This window comes from Puma concolor, chromosome A2 (genome assembly GCF_028749965.1).
Source record: "Puma concolor isolate L17-30 chromosome A2, mPumCon1.1.hap2, whole genome shotgun sequence".
In the NCBI taxonomy this organism is placed as follows: Eukaryota; Metazoa; Chordata; class Mammalia; order Carnivora; family Felidae; genus Puma; species Puma concolor.
This window is the reverse complement of record NC_141668.1, coordinates 159,430,821-159,458,032: the sequence shown is the minus strand read 5'-3', so window position 1 is coordinate 159,458,032 and position 27,212 is coordinate 159,430,821. Positions and strand designations below refer to the sequence as shown.

Here is a 27,212-nt window from a genome sequence, read left to right as displayed (position 1 = left end):
CTAAACAAGACTTTTTTTTCTCTAAAAATTTTTGGAAGTGTATTTATTTTGAGCACGAGTGGGGGAGGGTCAGGGAGAGAGAGAATCAGGAGCAGGCTCCGCGCACGGTCCGCATGGAGCCTGTTGTGGGCTCAGTCTCATGAACCGCAAGCTCATGACCTGAGCCAAAATCAAGAGTCCGCCATAACTAACTGAGCTAAATAACCCATGTAGGCGCCCCTAAGCAACAGATTTTCAGCGGAGGCCAAACAGCCTTCTATTGGAAGAGGATGCCATCCAGGACTTTCAGAGCTAGAGACGAGAAGTCAATGCCTACCTTCAGAGGACAGGCTGACTCCTACTGGGGGCTAATTCAGCTGGTGACTAAGCTAAAGCCTGGGCCGATTTACCACTTGGAAAATCTTAGGGCCCTTCAGAGTAATCGGCGCTGCCTGTGCTCTAGAAATGGAACAACAAAGCCTGGGGGACAGCACATCTGTTTACAACATGGTTTACAGACTCTTTTAAGCCCACTGTTGACGCTTACTGCTCAAAAAAAAGGATTCCTTTAAAAATATGACTGATCAAAAAAAAATTAAAAAAATAAAAATAAATATGACTGCTCACTGACAACACACCCAGTCACACACAAGCTCTGACAGGGATGTGCAAGAGATTCACGTGGTTTCCATGCCTGCTGATATAACATTCATTCTGTGGCCCATGGATTAAGGAGTAATTTCAACTTTCAAGTCTTATTAAGAAATACATTTTGTAAGGCTGCTGGATCTGGGCAAAGTAAACTGAAAGCCCTCCAAAAGGGTTCACCATTCTACATGCCATTGAGGATATCTGTGATTCATGGGAAGAGGTCAAAATATCAACGTGACCGGGAGTTCGGAAGAAGTGGATCCAGCCCCCACGGATGACTTTGAGGGTTCAAGACTTCAGTGGAGGCAGTGACTGCACGTGTGGTGGGAGGAGCAAGAGAACTAGAATCCGAAGTGGAGCCTGAAGACAATGGGCCTGCAGTGCTCCGATCTCATGACAAAACTTGAGCGGAAGAGGAGTTGCTTCTAACGGACGAGGAAAGCAGGCTTCTTGAGCTGCAATCTGCTCCTGGTGAAGATGCCGTGAAGACGGTTGGAACGACGACACAGGGTTCAGAACGTCACAGAGGCAGAGCGGAGGGGGCGGCGGCAGCGGGACGGACTCCGATTCCGAGAGAAGTCCCACCGTGGGTGAAATGCCACCAAACAGCATCGCATGCTGCAGAGAAGCCGCTCGTGAAAGGAGGGCTCCTTCGATGCAGCGAACTTTACTACTGTCTCATTTAAGACATTGCCACAGCCACCCCAGCCGTGAGCGACCACCACCCCGATCAGTCAGCAGCCGTCACGTGGAGGCAGGACCCTCCACCAGCAAAAAGATTACGACTCGCAGAAGGCTCAGATGACGGTTAGCATTTTTTAGCAATAAAGTATTTTTTAAGTTTTTAAAATTTTTATTTAATTGTATTTTTAAAAAATGTTTATTTTGAGAGCGTGAGCGGGGGAGGGGCAGATAGAGAGGGGGACAGAGGATCTGCAATGACAGCAGAGAGCCTGACGCGGGGCTTGAACTCACGAACCACGAGATCATGACCTAAGCTGAAGTCGGACGCTTAACCGACTGAGCCACCCAGGTGCCCCCCAAATTTTATTTGAGGGACAGTGGGTGCATGCACTCACAGGTGCACAAGCGGGGGAGGGGCAGAGAGAGAGACAGAGAGAGAGAAAATCCCAAGGCTCCATGGGCTTGATCCCATGAACCATGAGAGCATGACCTGAGCCGAAATCAAGAGTTGGACACACGGGCGCCTGGGTGGCTCAGTCGGTTAAGCCTCCTACTTCAGCTCAGGTCATGATCTTGCGGTCTGCGAGTTCGAGCCCCACATCAGGCTCTGTGCTGACAGCTCAGAGCCTGAAGCCTGTTTCAGATTCTGTGTCTCCCTCTTTCTCTCTCCTCCCCCTCTCATGCTCTCTTTCTTCTCAAAAATAAATAAACGTTAAAAAAAAAAAAACAGGTGAACACTCAACTGACTGAGCCACCCAGGTGGCTCAGCAATAAAGTATTTTTAATTAAGGTATGTACACTGTTTTGTTTTTGTTTTTTTTTTTTGGACGTAATACTACTGAACATTTAACAGACTACGGTACAGTGTGAATATAACATCTACAGTAAAACCTTGATTTGCAAGCATAATTCCATTCCAGTAACATGCTTGTAATCCAAAACACTCATATATCCAAGTGAATTTCAAGAACCATTGGTTCAGCTGTGCTCATGTGACATCCAGCGTCATGTACTACTTGTACTGCAAGACATCATTTATCAAGTTACAATTTATTAGAAATGTTTGCTCGTCTTGCAGAACACTCACAGAATAAGTTACCTGCAATCCAAGGTTTTACTATATATGCACCAGGAAACCAAAGCATTCATTGGCCTCCCTTTACTGCGATAGTTGCTTTATTTCGGCAGTCTGGAATCCACCCCACAGTATCCCTGCGTGCCTGCACACAATCATCCGATCGGTTTGGTTACATTAGCAAGAACTATTTAGAGTTCATCCAGAGACACCAAAAAGTCACAAAGTGGGAAGATGACAGATGCCACAGTGCCGTGAGGATCTGTATCTGGAACACAGAGAGAACCTGGCCTGGGAGACATGAACAGGCACCGGGTGGAACAGGAAACTGCAGCACCTGTGCCCAGCTCTCTCCAGAAGCCACGAGCAGCTGCCCTGCAGACGTGCCCACCAACCGGCAGAAGTGGCATCTGATGGTACTAGGTAGTTCAGGGGCCCAGCCAAGCCTGGGGAGGGATGGGCTTTGTCTGGTGGTCTCCTGTTTGCAGATCTGACCCAGCCACTCCATGCCCCCCCCCCCCATACGATGTGTTTTCACACAGCCCTGCTTTGTGTAACGTAACCACCCCGTGGGGAAGGTACTATTGCCACCACATTTTACAGACAGGAGAAGGCACACAAAGGTGCAGGTCAGGTGGTCAAACGTTATGACATCAATGTCTTCCAAGAGTCAACGGAACAGAATGAAAATTCCAAGAGCAACAGAAATGATCAACTGTAGTTTCAGTGCATCGACAAGACAAAGCTCAGACCATGGGGAGTGAAGTCACAGAACATACAGACTGCATGATTCCATTTACACCAAACATCAGAGCCAAGTCACAAATTAAATTTAAAATTTGTCAGACTTGGCCCCTGGCTGGCTCTGTTGGTAGAGCACGTGACTTTTAGTCTTGGGGTCACGAGTCTGAGCCCTATGTTGTGCATAGAGCTTACTTAAAAAATACATACACACACACACACACACACACACACACACACACACTCTCAAGCAAAAACTCTTAAGTCTTCTCAAAGAAACAGGAGACTATCTTTGCAACCTTGGGGTAGACAAAGATTTCTTAAGACCCCCCCAAAGCAGTAACTGCCCAAGAAAAAAGCCTGACAAACTGGGCTTCATCGAGATTGAGAACTTCCACTCACCTCAAGAGGCAAACAGCCCGGGAGCACTGACAAAGCGTGCCCAGTGAAGGACGCAGCTCTGGAAAAGGTGAAGAGCTCCCTCAGCTCAACAACCCCCAGCAGCTGCAGGTTTTGGTGGGCTGGCCGGCTGGGGAAGCCCATATGCCAGGAGGAAGCCCCCCCTCCCTTCCAAGATCACACAGTGAGCCCATCACACGCCCACACACACTGGACGGAGCATGCAGGCGAACGGGAAGGGCACGAGGAAAGGTACATGTCCCACCCAGCCACCACCACCACGGTTCCCTGTAGGTTTCCAAAAATATTCCTTGCATTGTATATACACTTACCGTGCATTAAAAACAACAACAACAAAGCAAAACATGATTCTATGCCTTGCTTTTCTCACTAACATCAGAAACAACCAGCACCGCAGACATCCCCCCTTCCCTCTTGCTTCCAGTGGGGTGAGGGTGGAGTGGGGGGGGGGTACTTGAGCAGAGCTGTGTCCCCCCTTTTCCACTTACTGTTACAAACAAGGTTGCAGTCCCTACCTTTACTAGAGGAGATCCTGGGCTAACACACAAACTGCTAGAGGGGCTATTGGCACAAGGACCAGGAAGGATTGTAATTAGCCCCCAAGGAGGCGGCTCCAATTCCAGGCCCACTATAGGAGAGGAAGGCGGGAAAGCCTGTTTCCCAGTCCTTGCCAGTACTGTGGTGTATCAGTTTCCGGTTGTTGCCAAAATGATGCACATGATCACAGAAGGAGAGGCTTAAACAACATGCGTATATAGATCATGTCAGTTTGGCGGCGGCGGGGGGGGGGGGGGGGGGGGGGGGAGACGGACAGTAATGTGGTTCAGGTTGCCCTGTGCTGAGACCCAGCACAGGAGGGTAGGCAAGCCGCCCTCCTTTCAGGGAAGTTCTCAAGGCCGTTTCCTATTCCTTTCCATGTTGACAGAATTACGCCTCCTTGCTATAGAACTGAGGGCTCCCTTTTCCTGCTGGCTGGCTGGCTGGCACTGAAGGCCATTTCACCTTCTAGAGGGCACTGCATTCCCCAGCTCATGGCATCTCAGTTCACTTCCCACGTCTGCAACGGCACCAAGTCCTCACACTACACCTCTCTGACCCGGCCAGGCAAGGGTCTCTACTTCTGAGGATCTGATTAGGCTGGGCCCACCTCGATACTCCAGGTATGTACCCTTCACACCCACATAGTCCCTTCTGCCACACAAGGTACCACGTGCCCAGGTTCTGGGGACTAGGATGCAGACATCCTTTGGGGCTTTTACTCTGCTGGCCACATGCATTCCTCGGCTTTTCTGATCTGCCTTCTTTGCAGCTGAAGGCAGCTGTCACCTCCACCCGCCACCTCAAGTTCTTGGTGTCTTTTTTTTTTTTTTTTTTTTTTTTTAATTTTTTAATGTTTATTTACCTTTGAGGGAGACAGAATGAGGGGCAGAGAGAGAGGGAGACATGGAAACTGAACAAGGCTCCAGGCTCTGAGCTGTCAGCACAGAGCCCGACGCGGGGCTTGAATGCACGAACCGTGAGATCATGACCCGAGCCAAAGTCGGATGCTCAACCGACTGAGCCACTCAGGTGCCCCTCCCGGTGTCTCTTCTGAGTGTAAACTGCAGTGACCACACAGCAACAACAGTGGCCCTCACTCTGCCCATCAGAGCTCCCACAAAGCTGCCCCTATGCCACGGGGTCCAATCTGCACGTTGGCAACAAAGGCCTCCCCTCGCAGTGTTTTCATTCAGGGCCATGTCCAGGAACACATCTGGATGGCCCCCAAAACCTACTCCAAGCTGCACTGAGGGAAGGGGTCTGAGAGGAGACACTCCATCACTTACATGCCTTTGACGCGCCACAGACAGGGACCCTGAGCAAGAGGAGACGGGGCAGTGAGGAGGCCGGTACCACAGGGACAGCGAGGCCGCCGTCTCCCTGTCCCCAGCCCTGGGATTCCAGCCCTGATGGGCTCCTGGGCTTGCCACATGGCCTGTCTCCACCCCAGTGACTTCACCCTGGTATATTTAGAGCCCTGGGTCCCATACACTCCTGAACCTCACGGCAGGCTCTGGGCAGCTCTGCAGGCCAGAGTCCCAGGGCCACGTGCAAACCTCTTGCTGTCAGGAACAGCCTGGCGCACCCGCACCGGTGGCCCTTTCCTGCTCTGGCTATCTCCCCTGGGATTCATTCTCAACAAAAACAAGAACACCTCTCAAAACCACCTGCCAAAGGGCTGTCCCAAAAGGGGCGGAATTCGTAAATGAAGGATGTCTGAGCGCCCGAAGTCTCTCATTTTCTCATTCAGGTTCCTTCAACAGATGCAGATTAATTTGTATTTCCTTAACAATTAATGAAGCCGAGTGTCACCTCCCCTTTCTACCAATGATGACTGCCCATGTGAGCTGCTCACCATTCCAAGCCCACTTACTCTCTAAGACCACCCTCTTTATTGGAAACAATTAATCACCCGGCCAAGGAGCCCCACAGGGTGGTGGTGGTGGTTGCCCCACCCTGTGCACATGGCAGTTGGGCAAGGAAGGTGTCAGGAGTGGAGGAGGACTACTCTGGAAGTGCAAGGAGCAGGCAGGGCAGGTGGGGAAGGCTGGGCAGTGGTGGCACAGAGAGGACCCCAGAGGTCTGTTCCAAGGCAGGGCAGGAAGTCAGCAGGTGATTACTGGCGGAAGTGACTCCTTAAGTATCTCACGGAGTGCCTTGGGATCCTAGACTGGAGGTTGACGGGCACAATCAGGTATCCTCAATAAGACAGGAAAGTCAACGTCACACAGACAGCTGTGCCAGCCAGCGTCTCCAGCATCAAATACACAGGCACCCCCTAAACAAGGCGCCTCCCAACTCTGGCATAGGGAGAAAGAAAACACATCCTCCCTCACACCTACAGGCCACCCCAGGGACACATGCTCCTCACCACCAAACCAGTTCCCAGGGCTCTTATGGGGACTTCCCACCGCATGATAACCAAGAACAGGCACAAAGGAAGCAGAAAGGCCTTGGTTCCTGGGGGTGCCCTCAGGGCACGCCAAGTCACCGGCAGCCAGGCTAACCGGCAATGTTAGCTGCTCGACTCACAGTGAACAGGAAGAAGGGGGTCTGGACACGTACAGGCGACAGTCCAAAGGAGAGGACGGCACCCCGCAGCAGCGGCCTGGGTGCGAGTCTGGACCACGGAGCACAGGACGCTCCCATACTGCTCAGGCCTGAGGCTGGTGACACCCCCGTCCTCCCACACCCACGGTCAAGTGGGAGCAACGAGGAATGTGCACCGCACTCCACAGCACACTGCGCTGTGTGAACCATTAAAGCACACTGCTCATCCTCATCTTTTTATGACACGTTTTAGAGTATTTAGTGAAGAAACGAGGCACCCTGGAATCTGCTACAAAATCCCCTTGAATGTGGGGCGCAGAAGGGGACGAGACGAAGCAATGTGGATTGGCTCTAAATCAGTACCTGCTGGAGCAGGGGCACGGTTACATTATTCTCTCTACTTTTATGTTTGAAACCTGCCACAAACCTAAAAGGTTACAAACTACACCCATTTCCTAACACGTGGAAGATTTCACTGGGTCTGGAATGAGACGGCAGTTGGCAGCGGTGCGGAGATGAAGTGAACAAATACTTGTTTTTCAATTCCACACGGTGGCTTCTCACTGCACCACCCGGCACCTGCATGGGGAGAGGGGCCGAGGGCTGCTGGGATGCTGTCTCCCTCCAAGTGAGCCTGTCTCTGGCCCCCTCAAGCTCTTCAAACTACTGGGTATGTTCTATCTGGTGCGATCTTTGGAGCTCCTCACCAAGCCCTCCGCAGGCTGCTGAGCTGGTGCTCAACGGACTCGGTGTAAACACTCCTCCTAGAGTGGAAAGGGGTCTGGGGTCTGCTCTCCCAAGGTGGGTCCATGCCTCCCTGCAAAGAGCCCAGAGAGCCAGAACTCCTCCTGCATCCAGACCTGCCCTCTGCCCTCAGATAGGGAAGATGCCACAGGGTCCAGGAGACACCCACCCAGACATGGGCCAAACAGCTTCCTGGGGGGCTCTCCAGAGAGCTGGGGATTGCCGTGCCCACGGAGAGGGCAGGTTCTGTGGTTGGGTTCCCAGGGTGCTGAGGCCAGGGAAGGAGAAGTCAGCGAGAGAGGGCCTAGGCTTCTGACGTGACGGCAAGCCCCAAGCCATACCAAAGCCCTCGCCCATCTGTGGATGCTAGAGTGTCCGTGTCCACACAGGCCTGAGGTCAGAAGCCAGGGGAGGTCAGAGTCAGGGAGCACCTCACAGCAGGGCCAGGCCAGGGCAACAGTAACCCAGGGAAGGGACAGCTGGCCAACGCTGCCCTGTGGCTGCCCTCTGAAACCCGGGGATGCCACTGGCTTCTCCAGAGTCCAGGACACCAAACTGGCTTCAGAAAACCTGCCGACAGCAGGGTACAGGGAATCATCTTTAAAACCAAACCCAATGGAAAGACTTTAACTGGCCCTCATCACATGTCTGAAAGTTGCCCTGTGAATAGGATCACTGGTCTGACCCTGGATCTGTGTGCAGAGCTGGGGCCAGTGCAGTGGGGTACACCCACCCCTGACCAGCTTCTCCTCCCCTATTTCAGGGGATATGCAGGTAAACCCCAGGCCCTGAGTAATTAATTAGCATCCTGTGGGGGATTTCCAACCCCATGTGAAACAGGAACTGAAACACTAAGCTTCAGAGTCTCTGAGCCCATGGCTGACCATTCTGTTCTCCATGCATCAAGGGTTCCCACTCTGTCTCAAATCCCCAGTCTCTCAGGAATTAAGCTGGATGTGTGCAGCCATGGTGGCAAAGGGGAAACCCTGTGCTCCCTGAGCTCTGAGCACTGGTGGGGCCCAACGGAAATGAGCCAGGGCAGGCCCACCCAAGCCAGATTCTCATCGGGCTGTTGGGTTCCCCCAGGAAGCTGAGCTCTCTAGCTTTTCATCCTTGAAAGCCCACTTTACAGATAAAGAAACTGAGAGTCTGAGAAGGTAATGAAGATTCAAGGTTCATCACACAGCTAGAAGGTGGCGGAGTGCGGTCTTATACCAGCCTGGCATAGACTCTGCCTATCACACACAGATGCTTTACTAGGTGAGGTGAGGGAGGGCACCCAGATGCCACCAGGCTGGTGACGTTGGCATCCCACCCACATACTCTCCCCAACTTGCCCCAGCAAGTAAACGCACAGGTTATAGTTTCTTGAGCCACCCAGGGCCAGTGCCTTCATGCCCAGCACATCTCTGGGCTGCCTCTGCCTTCCCTCCAGGGTAGCCTAGAGCCAGGGAGACCCACAAACCTATCCAGCATAACAGGGGCTTCAGCTCACCCCCAGTGTTCACCCTAAGCAGCAGGCCACTTGGTAAACGACAACAGCACTCAAGCCTGCCTCCCGCTAGGCCCCGGCAATGGCGCACACAAGCCTTCCTGCTTCTGATGCTGCACACCATGTTCCCAGGTGGGTGTCATTCTTTCTGTGACTCAAACTGCCTCTGCCGCGAGCTGGTGCGAGAGATGGTGGCACCTGCACCCCCCAAAGATCCTGGCTGAGCCCAGCCCATGTCCCACCCTGTCCCCCTGAGGAAGGAAAAGAAGTCAGTGTGGCTTGATCCTCCCTCTTGGCTCTGGAAGGTGCATCCTCCTGGCCCTGCTGTGCCCTGCCTGGTTCCACAGCCAAGCAGGAGTAAGAGGAACCTCCCTTAGGTCATCTGTACTCTGCCTGGCCAAGATGCCTTCTTCTGCCAGGCCCCCAGTGGCAGCCTTGTACCCACAGGGGTGAAATCTCTCTCATTCATGGCTTCTTATAGGAAGAAGGACATGGGGGTGGGGGGTGGGGATGGGGGGCTGTGTCCCAGCTGCAGCAGCCAAGCTCAACACTTGCAAAAGCACAAAAGCACTTCCTCATCAGAGGGGCCCATCTGCTCCCCAGGAGCGTCCACAGCTGGAGCATGGCCACTGCGTGCATGGCCCTGATTGTCACACTCACAGCCCACAGAGCACCCGCGACCAGAACATGTAACTGCAGCTGCAACTCAGCCGAGGGGATGGAAACCCCAGCCTGGGCCCAGAGAGCGAGCCAAGCAGCCTGCATCCCACGAGCAGCACAGCACAGGAAAAGGAAGCCCAGGGCAGTGGCCGGAGCTCCCCGTCAGCATGAGCGGCCAGCATGAGCGGCTGCCATCCTCCATCACTGAGGGAGAGGCTAGCAGGTGAGGGGGTGGGGAGGGCAGGAGAGGCAGCACTCTCCCCGCAGCAGCAGTCCCCAAAATGTTCCTCTCTCCCTCCTACTTTTTATTTCAGCAGCTCTCTCCAGCGAAACTATGTACTTAAACTTTCCTGACCTCTGAATCAGGTCAACAGGACACACACAATTCTCATTACGATCCGGTCCCTTCTGAGAGTACAAGAGCTCTCAACGTGTCATCCGTGAACTGGTTCGTTCCTGCACTGATACAACTGCAAAGTCAGAAAGCCAAGCAGAGCACTTGTTTGCAGGGGGGTCCAGGTAGCAGAGCATCCGACGACAGACAGCACTCCAGTCAGGGTTTCTCCTTCCCACCCTGGCACTCCCAGAGGAACAGCCAGGAAGAATACCAGCTGTGCCAGACATAATGGCCCGATGCCCACGGGAGGGGCACCCACAGCGTTCGACCCACATGCATGGAGAACACAGACAATCCAAAGCGAGACCCAGCCAGCTTTACAGGAACTCATAGGGGCCAACCTCCAAGAGACCGTTAAGCAAACCATTGAGGTGACAGGAGTGCGCTTCAGCACTGCCACGTGAAACACCCGGTGGTGGGGCTGGGCGGGAAAGGGCCAGGCGGGGGGGCTGTGCAAAGATGCCACGGGGCTGAACCTGGCCTCTACTGTTGGCCCAATTTGGACTGAAGCAAGAGCAGCCACCAGTCAGCCCAGCTCCTCCCCATGAGCAGGGAAGCCCGAGGGAAATGCTGGGAAAACCACACATCATCTCTGCAGACCCAGAACGGGTGTGCTGACCACCGTCCTGAGAGACTGTGCCCACGGGGGGGGGGCCAGGTCAGGTGCACTCTGCCTACCCACCACCAGCCTGCTCTGTGGTCTCTGAGATCCCTTCAGGCAGTGCAGTGCCCAGCATGCTGCCAGGCTACCAGTCTACCAACCTGGGCCGCTATAGGATCTTGGGAACCAAGAATACTCCAGAATTCCCCCAACAAGTCAGCAGTTGCTTCCTAAGCAACTACGGCAGGCCTGGAGTATGCAGGAAGGCAAGTGTGGCCCAGGCCTGAGGTGTGGATGGAGACGGCCAGAGGCAACAACAGAAGCAAAAGGGAAGCACCACAACCAAGGCTCACCTGAGCGGCCAGGAGCCCAGGTGCGGGGGGACCAGAACTGCGGCTACAACCAGAGAGTGCTTTTAAAAAGGAGGAGTAGGCTGGGCAAAAGTGACCACGCCACACAGGAAGTCCAAGATGCCCCTGGTTAGCAGTAAGAGTGTGTAACATGTGCGTAACATTCAGGGTCTGGTGGCCCTCACTTTCCTGAGCACTCCCACAAGGTCACCACGTTCCTTGTGCCGGGTGGACAGGAAAAGAGCAACAGGAACTGCCAGAACCTGAGTGGGGGCCACACTGGTTAAGTCATTTGGCAAGTCTCCGGGTTAGGGATCAAGGAGCTCTTGTCTCCTTTTATTTATTTTTTTTAAAGCTTATTTATTTATCTTGAGAGAGAGAGAGAGAGAGAGAGAGAGAGAGAGAAAATGCAAGTGGGGTTGGGGCAGAGAGAGGAGAGAGGAGGGAGGGGGAGAGGGTGGGGGAGGGAGAGGGAGAGGGAGAGAGAATGAAGCCCAAGAAGGCTCCCAGCTGTCAGCACAGAGCCCGACGCGGGGCTGGAACCCACGAACCATGAGATCATGACCAGAGCTGAAGTCAGACACTCCACCCTATGAGCCACCAGGTGCCCCCTCGTCTCCTTTTAAATAGGAATCTGAGATCAGCAAACCCACCAGGGTTTAAACGTAACTAATGAAGGTGTGCCTGTCCTAAACTGGATGGTAGCCATCAGCCAGGACACCACCTCAGCCCATTAGGCCATGAACTCCGTATCAAGTGCTCCAGGGCAGAAAGCACCAGAGAAGACTGCACCGGAGGTCAGTGGATGGCCTCTGATCCTGCCCACCCACCCAGCCCACTCGGCTGTTTCCTTAGCCACTAAGTGGGAGGATGACAAGAGGCTTCCTACAGGCTCCTAGAAGGGGAACAAGAGACACACACGGACGTCCAGGATGCTGCCTGGCACACAGTAGCGCTCAGAAAGGAGTCACCTCCTACACTTGGGAGGTGATCAGGCCCAAGACCCCTCACCTATTGCCCTACAGCTCAAGGGCTCTGTGTATCTGTGTGGAGCTGGAGGAACCACAGTGGGCACAGGGACTTTCTCAGCAGGCAGTCCTGTAACAGGGCCACCGTGGAGAGAACCAAGGACACAGTCACCCATGGAACAGAAAGGTGAATCTGTACATTGTGTCAAATGTCATATAAGGATGGACACGCATAGCCCGTGACCCAGCGATTCCACTCTGAGGCACATACCAACAGAAATGTGAACACCCACGCATGGAGAATGTATTCAGAACAGCCCCAACTAAAAACCACCTGAATGGCCGTCAACAGCATCATGGATGCCCAAATCACGGTCTATCCATTTAGTGTGGAATGAACAAACTGCTGCTACGCACAACATTAAAGATAAATCTCCAAACAGTGTCCAGTGAAAAAGTCCAGTAGAAAAGAATGCATTCTACATTGGATTGAAAGCTCCCAAGCAGGCAAAACTTCTCAGTGGTGACCAAAGTCAGGGAAGCTGGGGATGGGGAGCTGCTTAGGGAGCAAGGGTGGCTTCTGGGGAAACAAATGCTCTATTCCTGGACCTGGGTGAGGGGTAACTAAGATGCAATCATTGCACATGCATTCCGTAAAATGTAAAGCTCACAGCCGGCGCCCTTCTGGATGATCTTAAAGGCCATCCTGTCCCAGAAACTGATGCCAGAGCTGCGGGGTTGAAGAGGAGGAGAAGGCACTGCAGAGTCAGTCCCTGGCTCCCCCACAATGGCACAGACCACTCTGAGGTCCCGCAGAAAATTGCCGCACAAGCCCCGGCTACCTGGGACACACAGCATACCTCTGCTTCAAAGCTCACAGAGAAACGTGTCCACACACTCCTGCCCCCGGCAGAGGTCAGGTCTGGGGAGGACAAGTGTGCTCTGCAGCTTCCAGGGAAGGAGTAACTCCGCAGCTCAGTGTCCCCAAGAAGAAGGAAGCTTGAACGTTACTGGAGAGACAGGCAGGCAGCACCTACTGCCTGGGCACTGCTGGCCAGCACTGTGCTGGGCATATGTCTCTTACCATATACCATGGCCTCTTTTGAGGCCACACACCCCCAAGTAGGTATTATGCTGTTTCCCCAGCATGGAAGCCAGGGCACCCATTAAACACCTGGCCACAGGTTCATTTCTGACCTAAGCTGTTAATTCTGGGCAGTCAGCCCATGCCTGATTCCATGCAACAGGCCATTAGCAAGTATACAGGTGACCTGGGCAGAAAACGACAGCCGGCTTGAAGGAGGGCAATGGAACAATTAAGGTAAGGAAAGTCTTCATGCCTAACCCAGGAAAGAAGATATCAAAGAAAACTAGAAATTAGAGGAGGGGGGAGAGTGGCAGATAACATTTTAAAATCAAAGTAACTTGCCATATTAAGAGGCTAAAAATGAAAAAGCCTTGTGATTGTTCCAAAAGATATGGAAAAAATATTTGACCAAATTGGGCATGTCTTCCTGATAAAAGCTTTGAGCAAACTAGGAACAGAAGAGAACCTCCTTGGTCTGACAAAGTGTTTTGACAATATCCACGGCTAACATCATATTTGATGGTGAATGGCTCCATGTTTCCCCCTAACAGGTACAAGACAAGGATATGTTCTATTCAGTCTTGTCAGGAGGTTCCAGTCAATGTAATAAGGCAAGAAAAAGGGGAAAACAACAACAACAACAACAAAAAGGACATCTAGATTGGAAAGAAGGAAGCAAAATGGTCTTTATTCACAAATAACAGAAGTCTATATTGAAAATCTTACAGCATCTCCAAAAAAGTTACCAGAACAAGTGAATTTAGCAAGGCTGCAGGATACAAGTTCAATATAAAATTCGACTGTACTTCTATATGCATTTTCATTCAGAAAATGAAATTTTAAAAAACCAATTCCAGGGGTACCTGGGTGGCTCAGTTGGTTCAACACCCAACCCTTGATTTCAGCTCATGTCCTGACCTCATATTTGTGAGATCAAGCCCCTCATGAGGCTCCGTGCTGAGCATCGAGCCTGCTTGGCAGTCTCTCTCTCCCCCCTCTCTCTGCCCCTCCCCCGTGCATGCACCTGCATATGTGCTCTCTCTCAAAATAAATAAACATTAAAAAGCCCAATTCCATTTATAATAGCAATTAAAAATATAAAGTACCTAAGGATACATCTGACAAAAGACATGAAAGCCTTCAACAGTGAAAAGTGCAAAATATGGCTGAGAAAAATTAAAAGAAGCATCAATAATCGGAGAGATACACACAGTTAATGGACTGGAAGAGTCAATAATGTTAAGATGCCATTTCTCCCCCAAACTGATCTACACAGTCAATGCAATCCCAACCAAATTCCAGCAGGGTCTTTTAGAGAAACTGCTAAGTTGATTCTAAAACGTACATGGAATCACACAGGTCCTAGAATAGCCAAGAAATTGGAAAAAAAAAAAGAAAATCAGAAGATTATAATTAAGACAATGTGGTACTAACAGTAAAGACAGACAAACAGACCAATGGGAACAGAACAGAATCCATTAACAGACCCACACATTCATGGTCAACTGATTCTTAACAAAGGTATTAAGACAATTCAATGGGGGAATGAATAATCTTTCAATTAACAGTGCTAGAATAATTGGATAGCCGTACGCAAACAACAAGTAAAAAATCCTTGACCTCTACCTCACAAGATATACAAACATTAACACAAGATAGATCATAAACCTAAATGTAAGGGTTAAAACTATAGAACATCTAGAAGAAAACACGGGAAGAAAATATTAGTGACCTTGGGCTTGGGAAGGACTAAAAATATAACAGAAAAAGCATAAAATTTAGAGAAAACATAAAGTGGATTTCATCAAAACTGAAAATCTTTGCTCTTCAAAACGTGACACTATTATGAAAAAAAGGGGGGGGCAAGCCACAGACAGGTTGAAAATATATATGAATCACATATCTAAGAATGGACTTGCATCTAGAATACATTTTAAAAAACCTCTTTCAACTCAATGAGTAGGCAAAGAACCCAATTCCAAAAAAAAAAGGAAAAGTGGTTTGAATATTCAAATCTTTCATAGAAAAGACATGCATGGGAAATAAACACGTGAAGAGATGCTCAGCATTATTAGTCATTAGGAAAATGCTTAAAACCATCACTACAAAACTATTAGAAGAGCTAACGTGAAAAAGGCTGACCACACCAAGTGCTGGCCAAGATGTGAAGTGACAGGAATTCTCATACACTGCTGGAAGTTATCATGTGGTATAATCACCTGGGAAGACATGTGGGCAGATTCTTAACCCGGAAGTCCATCAACACAGGGGATAGGTAAGTGAACTGTACTATATCCATAGGATGAAGTAACGGATCTTGCTCAGTATTCAAAAAGCAACAAAAAAGAATGAACTCTTGACATAGAGTTTTCAGATGCATGAATCTGAAAATATGCTGAATGAAAGAAGAACCCAGACCAAAATAAAACAAAAAACAGCACATAGTGCATGATTTCACAAAATTCTAGGAAAGGCAAGCAAATTCTACAGTGACAGAAAGCAGATCAGCAGTTGCCTGGGACTGAGATAGACTAGAGGGAAGATTACAAAGGTGCAAAAAGAAACTTCTGGAAATGATGGATATGTTTATTACCCTGATTGTGGTGATAGTTTCTCAGAGGTATATAGGTCAAAATATATCAAATTACACACTTTCAACGTGCAGTTTACTATAGGTCAATTCTACTTCAATAAAGCTGTAAAACAACTGTGGAGGGAGATGATGCATGCAACAAGATGGGTGAAAAGAAGGGGCAGTAGGCAAAGAGCAAGAACACTTTTTTGTTGCAGGGGAGGCATCAGCCCCCCCAGACCTCCCTGGGGGTGGAAGGCGGAGCTGCAAGTTCCTTCTCCCCTCACTAAAATGAAGAGGCTCACGCCTGGTCATCCCACCGGTATCATAAAGACAACAAATTCGATGTTGCATGTAACAAGGCTCCAGGAGGCACCAATAAACATCAGCTTTTCTTTCTGGGACATTCTACATGCCCCTACAAACACCTGTGCATCCAACACACTGTGAATCTGAACTGTGGCTTAAAATAGGTGATCTGTGGCTTAGAACAGGGCCCCAGCCCTTAGGGGGACACACTATGGCTGAAGCTCGGTGACAGCGTCTCATAGGTTGTGAAATCAAAGGCTTAGCAGCCACCAAAGGCTGAACTTAAGGACATGTGCCCTCCTCAGCCTGTCCTCACGGTTTTGCCATTCTTCAACCGGAGACCCAAGGGAGGGGGCCGCCTTCCCATGCTCACATGGAAGAAAGGCCATGGCCACGAACATCTAGAGAAAATCTTTTTTTTTTTTTTTTTTAATTTTTTTTGTTTTCTTTATTTTTGAGAGACACAGTGCGTGTGGGGGTGGGGCAGAGAGAGACAGAGACACAGACTCAGAAGCAGGCTCCAAGGCTCCGAGCTGTAGGCACAGAGCCCGACACGGGGCCCAAACCCACAGACCGTGAGATCATGACCCGAGCCGAAGTCGGACGCTCAACCGACTGAGCCACCCAGCCGCCCCAACATCTACAGAAAATCTTAGGCGAACGACAGTCCGTCTGTTCTTCCCTAAACAGTGGCGTGAGCAACGACTGGTATCCATCCTCCTGACAAGAAAATAGCCTCTATATGTCTGAGGTTTCTTTTCCCTCCCACCTCTGCACGGTTTTCTCCAATGGGAACTAAGCTCCTGTGACCAAATCTGTCTGGAATCCTGACTCTCCCTCCAGACAGCTGAGCTAGACCCTTAGTTAGCACCGTCAAGTGTGACCTGGGGCTCAGCAGCAACAAGAAGGGTGAAAAGAAGGGGCAGCAGGCAAACAGTAGGAAGCACCGTCAGGGTTTCTGAAAGAATTCTGCTTCAGCTCCAACAAGGACCAAGTAGCTTCTGTGGGCTGGGCCAATGACCGATTACAACACCAGTGACATTTCGCAAGGGGAGAGGATACTTCCCAGGTTCCAGTCAACTGCTTTACATACCACTGCCTTGGAGGAACATACCTGGTTCAAAAGGTAGCAGCTGTGAGAACATCACCAAACCCTCAGTTCTGAAAACATTAAGTCAACTAAAATAAAAACTCACACACCTCACACTCAGCTGAACCTCACCCAGGACTTGACCGGTCAGCCTGCACCAAGCTGGTGCTGCCTCTGCCACAGATGCCCACCCGTCCACACTCCACCTACAGCCAGGCTCCCGCAAGGAGAAAAGCACAAGTCCCCTGCCACAAGGCAAAAGGCACCACTGCCTGGGGCGGGGGCGGGGGCGGGGGGGGGGGAGGAGGCAGAGGGAAAGCCAAGGCCAGAGCAGGAAGAGGCTGGCTATTCCCCGTCCCCTGAGGCTGTGACAGCACAGACTTTGTTGCTCCTCCAGGCGAGCGTATTTGCTCAGCAGGACTCAAGGGCTTTGGGGAGAATCTTTCGTTTTCAATACAGTGGACTGGAAGTTACCACAACCACAAATATTTTCTCCAACTTACCTTCTTGGCAACCCTGGAATTATTCCAAAGGGTTACATAAGGAAGGAGAAGAAGCCGTGTGAGGTTTCTGCAAAGCCAGACATAAAAGGAACAGAGAAATCAAACATCACAATCCACCACGGTGGCTTGGTGACAGCGGTGACAGCATTATCTGCTGGGTGGCGGCACTGCTTGCCATGGCGGATGAGTGGGAGGTTGCTGGTAAAGGATGAGGGCACAGTGGAGGGTCACGACAGCCCCCGAGGCCACATGCCACCAAGAGCCAAATCAACTGCTTCCTGCCAGCCTTCGCTGCTGGAGGCCTCACTGGGCTGGCGCGGACTCCCGCAGCACTTCCTGTCTTGCTCCAAACTACCTGCATCTCACAGCAGGGGAAGCAGCAGCCAAGCTGACCCTGAGGCCAGGAGCCCACCCCATGGCTGACGGGCAGAGGACAGAGCCCGCAGCGAGTCCCGTGGTCCCCTTTACCAAGGTCCAAGGACAGCAGGGTCCCGGCTGGACTCCGGGACAAGCCCTGCAGCGGCGTTTCCTGGTCTTAAGTGCACGCAGGCAAAGAACACTGAGGGGCACTGGGAACAAAGAGGATTTCACTATGCACCGTATTTCCTTTTACGTATCATTTGCTAACATCACTTCCTCAATATTTTAAACCTATTTTCTGACGTATTTTCTTGAGCCTGTTTTTTTCCCTTTTCATCCTCACCATACAGTTGGGTAACCAAACACGTCGGCCACAGCAAAAAAAATACAGGAGCGCAATTAGGGGAAGAGAGAGAAGGAGGGATTTGACTGCAACCTATGGTAACACCACAGAGGAGCTTACCTGCCACCACACCGAGCACCCAAACGAGCACCCAAACAGCTTTGCCTGGGCAACCTGTCAGCAGAGCTGAAGAGGGGCTGCCCGCTCTGCCTCCCCTGCTCTCTCTTCACAGCTCGTCCGGCACCCGCCCTGCGGCCTCATCTCCCTCCACCCAGAGCTCCTCAAGCCCCAGCCCCACATCCTTTCCTTCTGTCTCCACATCTCGTCCCGGAGCTTCCTGGACTTCCTGCACGGTCCCACCTCACGCGCTTCGTATCTGCATTGCAAGCCCCGGTGTTCCATCCACACTCCAACCGGCCACCTGGAGGCTCTTCTTCCGCATCTCAGAGGCACTCGGGGTATCCACGGGCCACTGGGCACCCCCCCCCGCCCCCGTTCGTTGGACCCTGCTCCTGCAAGGCTTGTGTGCTGGGAGCAGGAGCACCCTGGAAAGAGGCAAGCCCAACGCCCGCTAGCCCCCCTTACCCTCCCCTCTGGCAGGCACTGCGCCTCCAAATAAACCCACCCACACTAACCCCTTAAGCGTGTGGTCTTTACACTCTCATTTCAACCCCCAGATATGGTGGGCCTGAGCCCACCTCTTTAGCCAACTGTGTCAGGTGCTTTGTCTGAGTGTGCCTGCATATGGCTCCGTAACTTTTTATGCCCTGAGTCTCCTCAGTCCCTTTGGTTTTCCTCTCCTCTGAGAGCATCTTCTGGGCCACCACCTTTGTCACATGTGTGCCCTCTCGAACTCCCAAAAGCCCTAGAGATAGATACCAACATCATGGCTCAGGTCTGACCCCCAAGGCCAAACTCTGCAGCACTGTCTCCCCTGAGCCCCTTGCATTCCCGCTGACCTGAGCCACGGCAACGTTTCTGTGGGTGACTTTCTGGCACTTGTCCAGAAACAGTGACAATTACGTAGTTGAAATTGCATTACAGATGCTATTTTCTCTTTTCATTTAACTCTCACTTCCTCTTATTGCTACATAATCTTCATAATGATCATGTTTAACAGCTAAATATTTCATCAATGCCTCATAATTTCCCTGACCACCTCCAACTGCTGGACATTCCATCTCCTTCCAGGTTCTCCGACTGCAACCAATGTTGCAATGAACATCTTCAAACATACAACTTCCTTCTCTCATTTTTTTTCCCTTAGGAATAAACCCCCAGGTGTTAAAATTTGCTCCAAGGGTCCAAATACTTTAATGGCAACGGGTACCGCCGCAACTGTTTTTGATTCTCGGCTTACACAATGCAGTGACCCCTTTGCTAGGGGAGGAGAAAGCAAAGTGTCCCAAAGAGGTGGGCCCACCTGCCGGGCAAAGCTGCACACAGGCTGTCAGGGCTGCTATCCTACTCTTGTCATCTATCCATCGACTCTGCACAAGTATGGCAGTGTGTCTCCAGATAGGGGTGCCAGCAGGGGAAGGAAAGGGGACCCAGGACAGACAATCCTCCAGGTTTGGCACTGAACCCACCTCCTTGCACAGACATACAGAGAGAAGAACTGGGCTCTGCCCACCCACTGCTCGGCTGCTGGGGAGACAGGCACATTATCAGTGAGACCGTCACCCTACGTAGTGGGGCTATGACACACCTGCATGGACACAACGGCAAAGGGCTGGGGATATTCCTGGAATGTGGGCTGGCCAGGAGGCTTGAAATGGAAGTAACTGGAGCAGATCTAGCCGCCTGCCATCACTCTCTTGCACCCCTCCAAAAAGGAACGGGGGTAGCAGGATCTGGGGTGGGATCTCTAGAGACTCATCTGGGTGTCTTGGGCAAAGTGAGGCCCTGAATGGGGGATGACAGCTTGCTGTCCCTTCCCGTCTGCCCACCTCTCCGCCGGTGACCGCTATGTGGCATAGCACACTACAACCCCAAACCTGAAAACTAGCCATAAACTGGGCCAACCTAAGGCAATGCAGATTCAAACTCCACAAGAGGACAGCAACCCCACCACGCAGTCTGCATCCTGTAAACCACACAACAAGAGGATGGCCCGTTCGTGCTCACGTAATGGGGACGTCAGAGGTAACAAATACCCCCGGGCCCATGAGGATGGCAAGCATGAGCCCCTGAGCACTCCATCAGGCATCGCCCGGACAATGAAGTGTCTGGCTCTTTCTCCAGGAGCTCTGGGTATTTTTAGGACCTACGTACAGTGGGTGAGCCACAGCCTGGGATGACAACCCCAGCCGCTGTTCCCAACTCTGTGCCCAGCACTACTGGCTTACAAACACAATCTCTATTCAAAGCAACCTCAAAGGCAAGTTTAATTCTCTTTTCACAGATGAAGAGACAGAGACCCTCACCCAAGGCCAGACCAGGTGAGCCAAGATCTGAACCCACACCTGTCCGACTCCAAATCTAAGGGCTCTGGTGCTGCTACCCTATATACTATATCCCGGTGTAACAAATTCTCCAACATTTCCACTTTTAAAAGTCCATTGTGGCAATCTATTTCTTTGCAAGCAAGAAGCTGACTTCCCCTTGTTGTTTAATGCCCATACATTTATGATGAGAAACTGGAAGCAACCAGCTAGGACAAACACGCATAGGCAAGCATTAGAACAAGCTCATTTTCAAAAACTGCCACTGGAAAACGCTGGAGAAAGGACACTGAAACTGCCTTCCCCGAGTCTGTCCTCTCCAGTTCCCGCTTGCACACAGAGGTACCCAACTATGTGGGCGACTCGGTGCCTTGCAGCCACTATCCGTCCCATAGTCTTGCAGCATCATTGCATGGCCACTTTCTGAGGCTCTTTTTAAGCTGCCTCCTTGGGGCTCCCAGAGCCCAGGCCCGTCCCAGCCCCAGGCCAGTCCAAACACAAACTATCCCTTTAATCCAGGTCCCATGTGGGTTCTGGGGACACAAAGCTGAGGGGACCCAGCCTGCCTCATAGTCTTCATTACCTCAGCAGCACCTGCTGATAGCACACCCTGAACCATAGCCCTGTTTTTCTCTCCCCCAACACAGCAAGTAGAATTCACAAAACTTGTTACCATTGAGAAGTCACATCAACAATTAACATCCTCTGCATACCCTGTGATGACTGCCAAACTGTGCAAGCTGCATGGCACTAGATAACGGTCCCAGTCTCCTGGGATATTCCAGACCTGGGCCCCTACCTTGCCACCCTGCTACCCTGTGACCCCACGGTCCACAGCTCCCAGGTCACCTGCAGCACCAATGATGAAGACAACCTCACTTCCGACACCAGCGTATCAGGCCTGCCACGCTACACTGATCACCTGTAATAAGCATTAGGACTAACTCTAAGGGAGAAAATGTGCTAAGATGACAGACATATTAGATATAGTAAGTTCAGCAGTAGCTGGAAACTCAGACATTGTTAATGAATAGAAGTAATGACTACAATAAACAAAACAGAAGTAATAAAAAATACAGTACACGGACCGGGAAAACAACTGATACCAAATCCCAGCTCCCACTCAAACCTCCAGAGCCCCACACACATCCCCAGAAAGCTCCTGGAGGGGGTCAGCACTCCCCTGGACCCTGAAGCAGGAAGAAGCCTTGTAGAGAGACTGCTAGTCAGGCCAGGGCTCCTAGGGCACCTGAAGGCATGTCCTTCACATTGTCCCCACTTCACTCCTGTCCTAAGCAATAGTAGCTGGCCTTTGGGCAACGAGTTATATTTTTTCTAGTGCCATTACAATAGATGCACAGCTGTGAAAATAAAACATGTTCACCTCCAAACCCACAAAGCCTTTTTCCACGGTGGGCAACACTGATCCCCCCGCCCAGAGCCTTTGCTTTATTTACTGGCAGCCTCTTCAACTCACAGACGGGCTGGAGTCTCTGCCCCTCCAAAACAGATGCCACACATCTCACAAAAAGACCACAGATATGATGCAAAGTGTGTGCGGGCCCTGCCCGAAGCAGCAGAGTGGGACTGCAGCAGCGACGGGAGGGGAGAGCAGGACCACGTTTCAACTAAACACTAAAGTACTAAACATTACTTTTTCTGCCCCTGAACCCCACAGTAAGGTGAGAGGAGCCAGAAAAAAACCACTCACACACTGCTACAAACTCCTGACCAAGGGATCTTTCTCACTTCTCCCTGCTTCTCTAAGACTTGGGTTGGGGCCTCCTCTCGGGGTGGCAGGCATTCATCTGATCCCCGCTCAGTGCCTGCTATATGCCAAATTCTGTGTGGGGGTGGGGTGGGGACTGTCCTCAAGCCCGCAGTGAGAGTCCCATCCTGGTGATGGAGACAGGCGAGTGTACCAGCAGGGCTCCACTAAAGGCACTGCAGGGAGGGGAGAATGGGGGTACAGAGCCATAGGCATGCACAGACATGGAAGGGGGAGGTACAGGGGGACTGTGAGGCAAAAAGGAAGAGGCAGGCAGAGGCCTGCTGTGCCAGACATTGGTTTGGGAGGAGCTCCAAGCTCAGCCTGTCTCGTTGAATTTGGGGTGCTCTGGGGATGTGCGGTGGAGGGGGCTGAGTTGGGCTGGGGTTCCCAAAGCCCCTCCACATGCTGCTGGTACTGCCTCCCCCACCCGCACCAGCCTTGGGCTAGAACTGGGGTTCTGCTGTAGCACCCTGCTGTGGGGCAGGGCCAGCCGCTCTGGGTCTCGTCTGTGCCCTGGGACCCCACGCACAAGTCTTTCCACCAAAAGGCACTAACCACCACTTGCCACAGGGGCAGGGGCTCTGCCTCTGCCTCCCTCTTGGCGTTAACACTGGGTTCCCACCAGGGTGAGTAAAAGAATAGGGAGATAAACCCCGCTTCCCCTTCACTGATCACCGACCAAGGCCCTTTGCTCCTGAAGTTGGATCTGGACTCAGAATCTTTTTTAATCTGGGTAGGTAAACCGCTGAGCACTGGGGTGCAGGGGGAGTCCAGCCCATCCTCTTCAGTAATACGCGGCAATCTCCCCCTCCCCTGAGTTCCTCTAACTGTATGTCTGCCAACAACACCCAAAGGGAGCCCGTGTCTGACGGTCTGACCAAGACTCTAAAACACACAAACACACAAAACCACACATGCGCCTCCCTCCCCCCACCCTGACCCAGAGGCCCTGTCATAACGTCGCAGCCCTGCTTTCTAAGCCCCGATCAGCACCTCAGGCTCCTTTCTTCCAAGGCTGTCTTCTCACTGCAACTCTGATACTGCCCCCGCATCAAGCAGGAGGTCTCTGGGTCCGCCCCCCCCCCCCCCCCCAGTCTGTCACTCCCAGTGATAAGCCTGCAGGCGCTGCTTGTTGTGGGAGCTTTGCCTGGAAAATGCACTATGAAGAACTGGGTTCTTTACAGCCTCAGTAAGGCCAATTAGGCACTACTCTATTAAAAAATTCTTTCTTTCTACACACACACACACACACACACACCAGAAAAAAGAAAGAGAATAAATTCTTACACACAGCTCTATAAATTATAGTCCAAGGGGGTCAGCCTCAATCTGCCCCTTTTTACAGGGAGGAAGTTAAGGCACAATGAGGTCACCTACTCTGCCTGAGGTCACACAGCTGGGTTTGGGGCCCAGGCAGCCTGGCAACCAAAAACTGGCTCTTCACCACATGCTCCACTGCCTCTCACAGAAATACACAGATAAAGCACAACCGTGGCCTTGAAGGCGCTCCCGGTGTGGCTGGGCAGGCAGGCAGGCGGATGGGGCTGTGGGACGTGCAGGGTCTTCTGAGGCCTTCAAGGGGCAGGATGGAGAGTGTTTCTGAGGAGACCTTCAGGGTACACAGGAGTCCGTAGACCAGCCCAGAAAGGTGAGAACTCGGCAGGCTGAGAGCAAAGGGTCAGCAGCACACAGGAGCACAGGTACAGAGAACACTGGGCAGGGGGCGGGGGAGGGGCAGGTCACACAGTGGACCCCAGGCCATGCTCAGAGCAAGGAGTTACATGGTCAGATCAGACTACAGATTTTTGGACACAGCTGCCTGGTGGAGAACTCACAGCTGAGGCAGAGAGAAAATCTGCGGGCCTGGCCAGCCCCACAGAGTGAGATGGTGACAAGCAGGACGGCGTGGATATGAGACAAAGGGGGACACGGAGGCAGGGAGGACCCAGGGGCTCAGGCCCTGGCTGAGGAGAGGGACGTGGGCAGGAGGGGATGGCCTGCAGCTGGATGCCAGGGAGCCACCACGTGTGTCTCTTAGCTCGCTCGCTTCCCAAGGTCCTGAGCGTGAACTTCCCACGGACCACCATGATTCACCCATCCTGAGATGCACCAACGTGTCACCAACCACTAAGAGACAAACGGTGCCTAATGGAAGACGAGGCCTGGCCCCAGAGACATTAAAATGTGACTGACAGGGACACCTCACTCCTCAGTCCTCGTACCCTGAGTGTTCAGAGGCGGGCACACGGTCTCCCTCACACCCAGCATGCTATCGGGGACCAGATGCTGTCCCCAGCCGTGCCCTCCCCTCAAGCATGTCTGAACAGATCCCAAGCCTGGCATCCCCAGCTTCCCTGCCCCCACCAGGGCTGTGGCAGCAGCTGGCACACCTGAACGCCACCTCTCCCAGCTCTAGCTCCCCCACCCCCAGCTCCACAGGCAACCTTTCCACACCCCATTCAGAAACCACTTGGGACCCCAGTGGGAGAAGCCTCAGCCCTTCCCTCCACTGGCATGCCTCTGCTCTTCTGCACAGAGCCACTGTACCCTGTCACCCAGGTGATGCTCACACAGCACTGTGGCTGACAAGCACTGCATATGCAATTGGATGGGGCAGCCAAAGAAGTGAAGGGGTGGGGCATGGAACCAGAACCTTCCACTCTAAGGTCATTAGCAAGTCACCTGTCTGGACCCTTGCTGTGTCTCTAAGGATGGCAATGCCTCTCCCGTGGGATTGGGTGAGAATCTGCCCCGCACACGGTCAAGTGCTAGCCAGCCAGGGGTCCCGATCTGTGCGATGGGAAACGCTGCAATCATCGCCTCCACGGGCTACCGCTAAAGCAGATGTGCTCAAGTGCTCAAGAGCTTTTCTGATCGCCAAAGTGACATTGGACGGGAGCCGCAAGACAGCCAGGTAACACAGCCCAGCGGTCTTCCCGTGGATAAACAGCAGGACTCTAACACTGGCTGCTTCTGTGTGTCAGGGACAGACATGCCCCCCTGACTCAGCCCCGCAGGCCTCCTGGAACCAATGCCAGCTCCATCCGCACTTGCCCTCTCACACCTAACCTCCGCTTGAGAGAAAGTGGGGGGAGGAATGGGAAGGTCTCTGGCCCAGTGAGGCTCCAAACGGTGCTCACAGGGACCTGTGGTTGCACAGGAAGCTGTCTCTCCCTGTTCCCCATCCTTCCAGCACAGATCTGAGCAGGGCTGTGCAGGAGGCTGCCTGCCCTGCCCTGCCCTGCCCATAGAGGGTACCCATAGAAGTTGCCTTTCCATATCTGCCACTGTGAAAACCAGCACTCCACACTTTTTTTTTTTTAATGTTTATTTATTTTTGAGAGAGACAGAGCGTGAGTGGGGAGGGGCAGAGAGAAAGGGAGACACAGAATCCGAAGCAGGCTCCAGGCTCTGAACTGTCAGCACAGAGCCCGACGCGGGGCTCAAACTCACGGACCACGAGATCATGACCTGAGCCAAAGGTGGACACTTAACAGACTGAGCCACCCAGGTGCCCCAACCAGCACTCCACACTTTTACTGGCTGACAGACCTAGTGGAGACATGCACACAAATATTCAAAAAGCACTGTTTTATTAATAAAAACTCTGGGAGTCAGCTCCATGATAATGCAAGAGATACTATCACAGAATATTATGCTGCAGTTAAAGGAATAAATTCTACTCATATGTAACAAAGACAGAGCCAGGACATGCTGAGGGAAATGAGCTGGCTTCAAAATGACAGACTTGTGTGCCAGAATTTATTTAAAAGTCATGCACAGTGTTCTAGGATGTGTCTTTACACACAAAGAAGACTTACTCCAGACTCGAGAGTGGTTCCCTCCAGAGTGACAGAGGAAAACTGCATCAGTGACAGAGGCCAAAGGGGCCTTCGCTGTAGCTCAAACACTTACATTTTAAAAGAAGAATGTATTTATTGTTTGTCGTACGGACAGATCAGTGAAAAGGAGAGGGAGAGAACAGAGCAAAGGAGGGCCCAGGAGTGCAGGCCACACCTGGATGTGCAGGCTGGAGAGGGCGCCAAGGTTTGGGGGGGGGGGGGAAGGGGGGTGTTGTAAGTTGCCAGAGGCCGTTCTGCAGAGGGGACATTCTGGATCTACTGGGACTGCAAACAGGGACGTCAGCTTTCAAACAGAGACAGTGGGGTGTGGAAGGTGACCTGAGACCTGGTTTGCCAGAATGCACATTTAACACCTGTTGTCTTGTGTAACTTTTAATAGTGCCTCGTTCACTCTCAAAGTGTCCTGGTCTGGAGGTTGAGAAGTATAGTCGCCTTGGCCATGGGTACAGGGAAGGAATCACAGCCAGGCCTCCTGAACACCTCCAGAGGAGGCGGCACGGGAAACCCCACTGGCCTCTGCCAGCGCCCCTGTGCAGTCCAGTGAGAGCAGGAACAGAAGGGACTGGCACAGGGCACCCCCACCAGGAGGTGGCACCTCCAAGCTGCCGAGGCACTCCAGGAGTGGGGTCTCCGTGCTGGTGCCGGTGGGCACTACCGGAAAAGTGAGAGGCTCAGAGGAGCGGTGGGCAGGGAGACACGGGTATGACAGGGGAAGGGGTCAGGTGGAAGATTCCCAGGGAGAAGAGAACCAGCCCAGATTCCGCAGCGCTGGGAGGGAAGGAGCTAAGGGGCTCATCCTGCAAACGCAAGGCCCTAGGAAGGAAACAGCGGAAGGCTTCACGGAGCTCTTAGTAACAAAGCACCTTGTCACATTGGTCTTCTCCTCCAACTCTTAGCAAATCTGTCACTCAATGGGGCCAGCTCTCCTCCTTCCTCACTCACCTCACTCACACACATACTTCTTCACTTCTGCCTCCCCGCAAAGAGATGGGCATCAGATCACTGGTCTGCCAGGCAG

At 52.1% G+C, this 27,212-nt stretch overlaps 1 protein-coding gene across 3 annotated transcripts in view; it reads right to left on the bottom strand.

Annotated features, from left to right (window-relative positions):
- MED26 (mediator complex subunit 26) overlaps positions 1–27,212 on the bottom strand; it is a 52,325-nt gene that overhangs the window by 4,987 nt on the left and 20,126 nt on the right. Inside the window, exon 1 of one of the 3 annotated variants that reach the window (XM_086698741.1) lies at positions 17,414–18,683. The exons of the other annotated variants lie outside the window; for them this stretch is intronic. The gene's annotated coding sequence lies outside the window, so the exon portion shown is untranslated. Of the gene's footprint in view, positions 1–17,413; positions 18,684–27,212 lie in introns of those variants that run through there. 3 annotated transcript variants of the gene reach the window in all.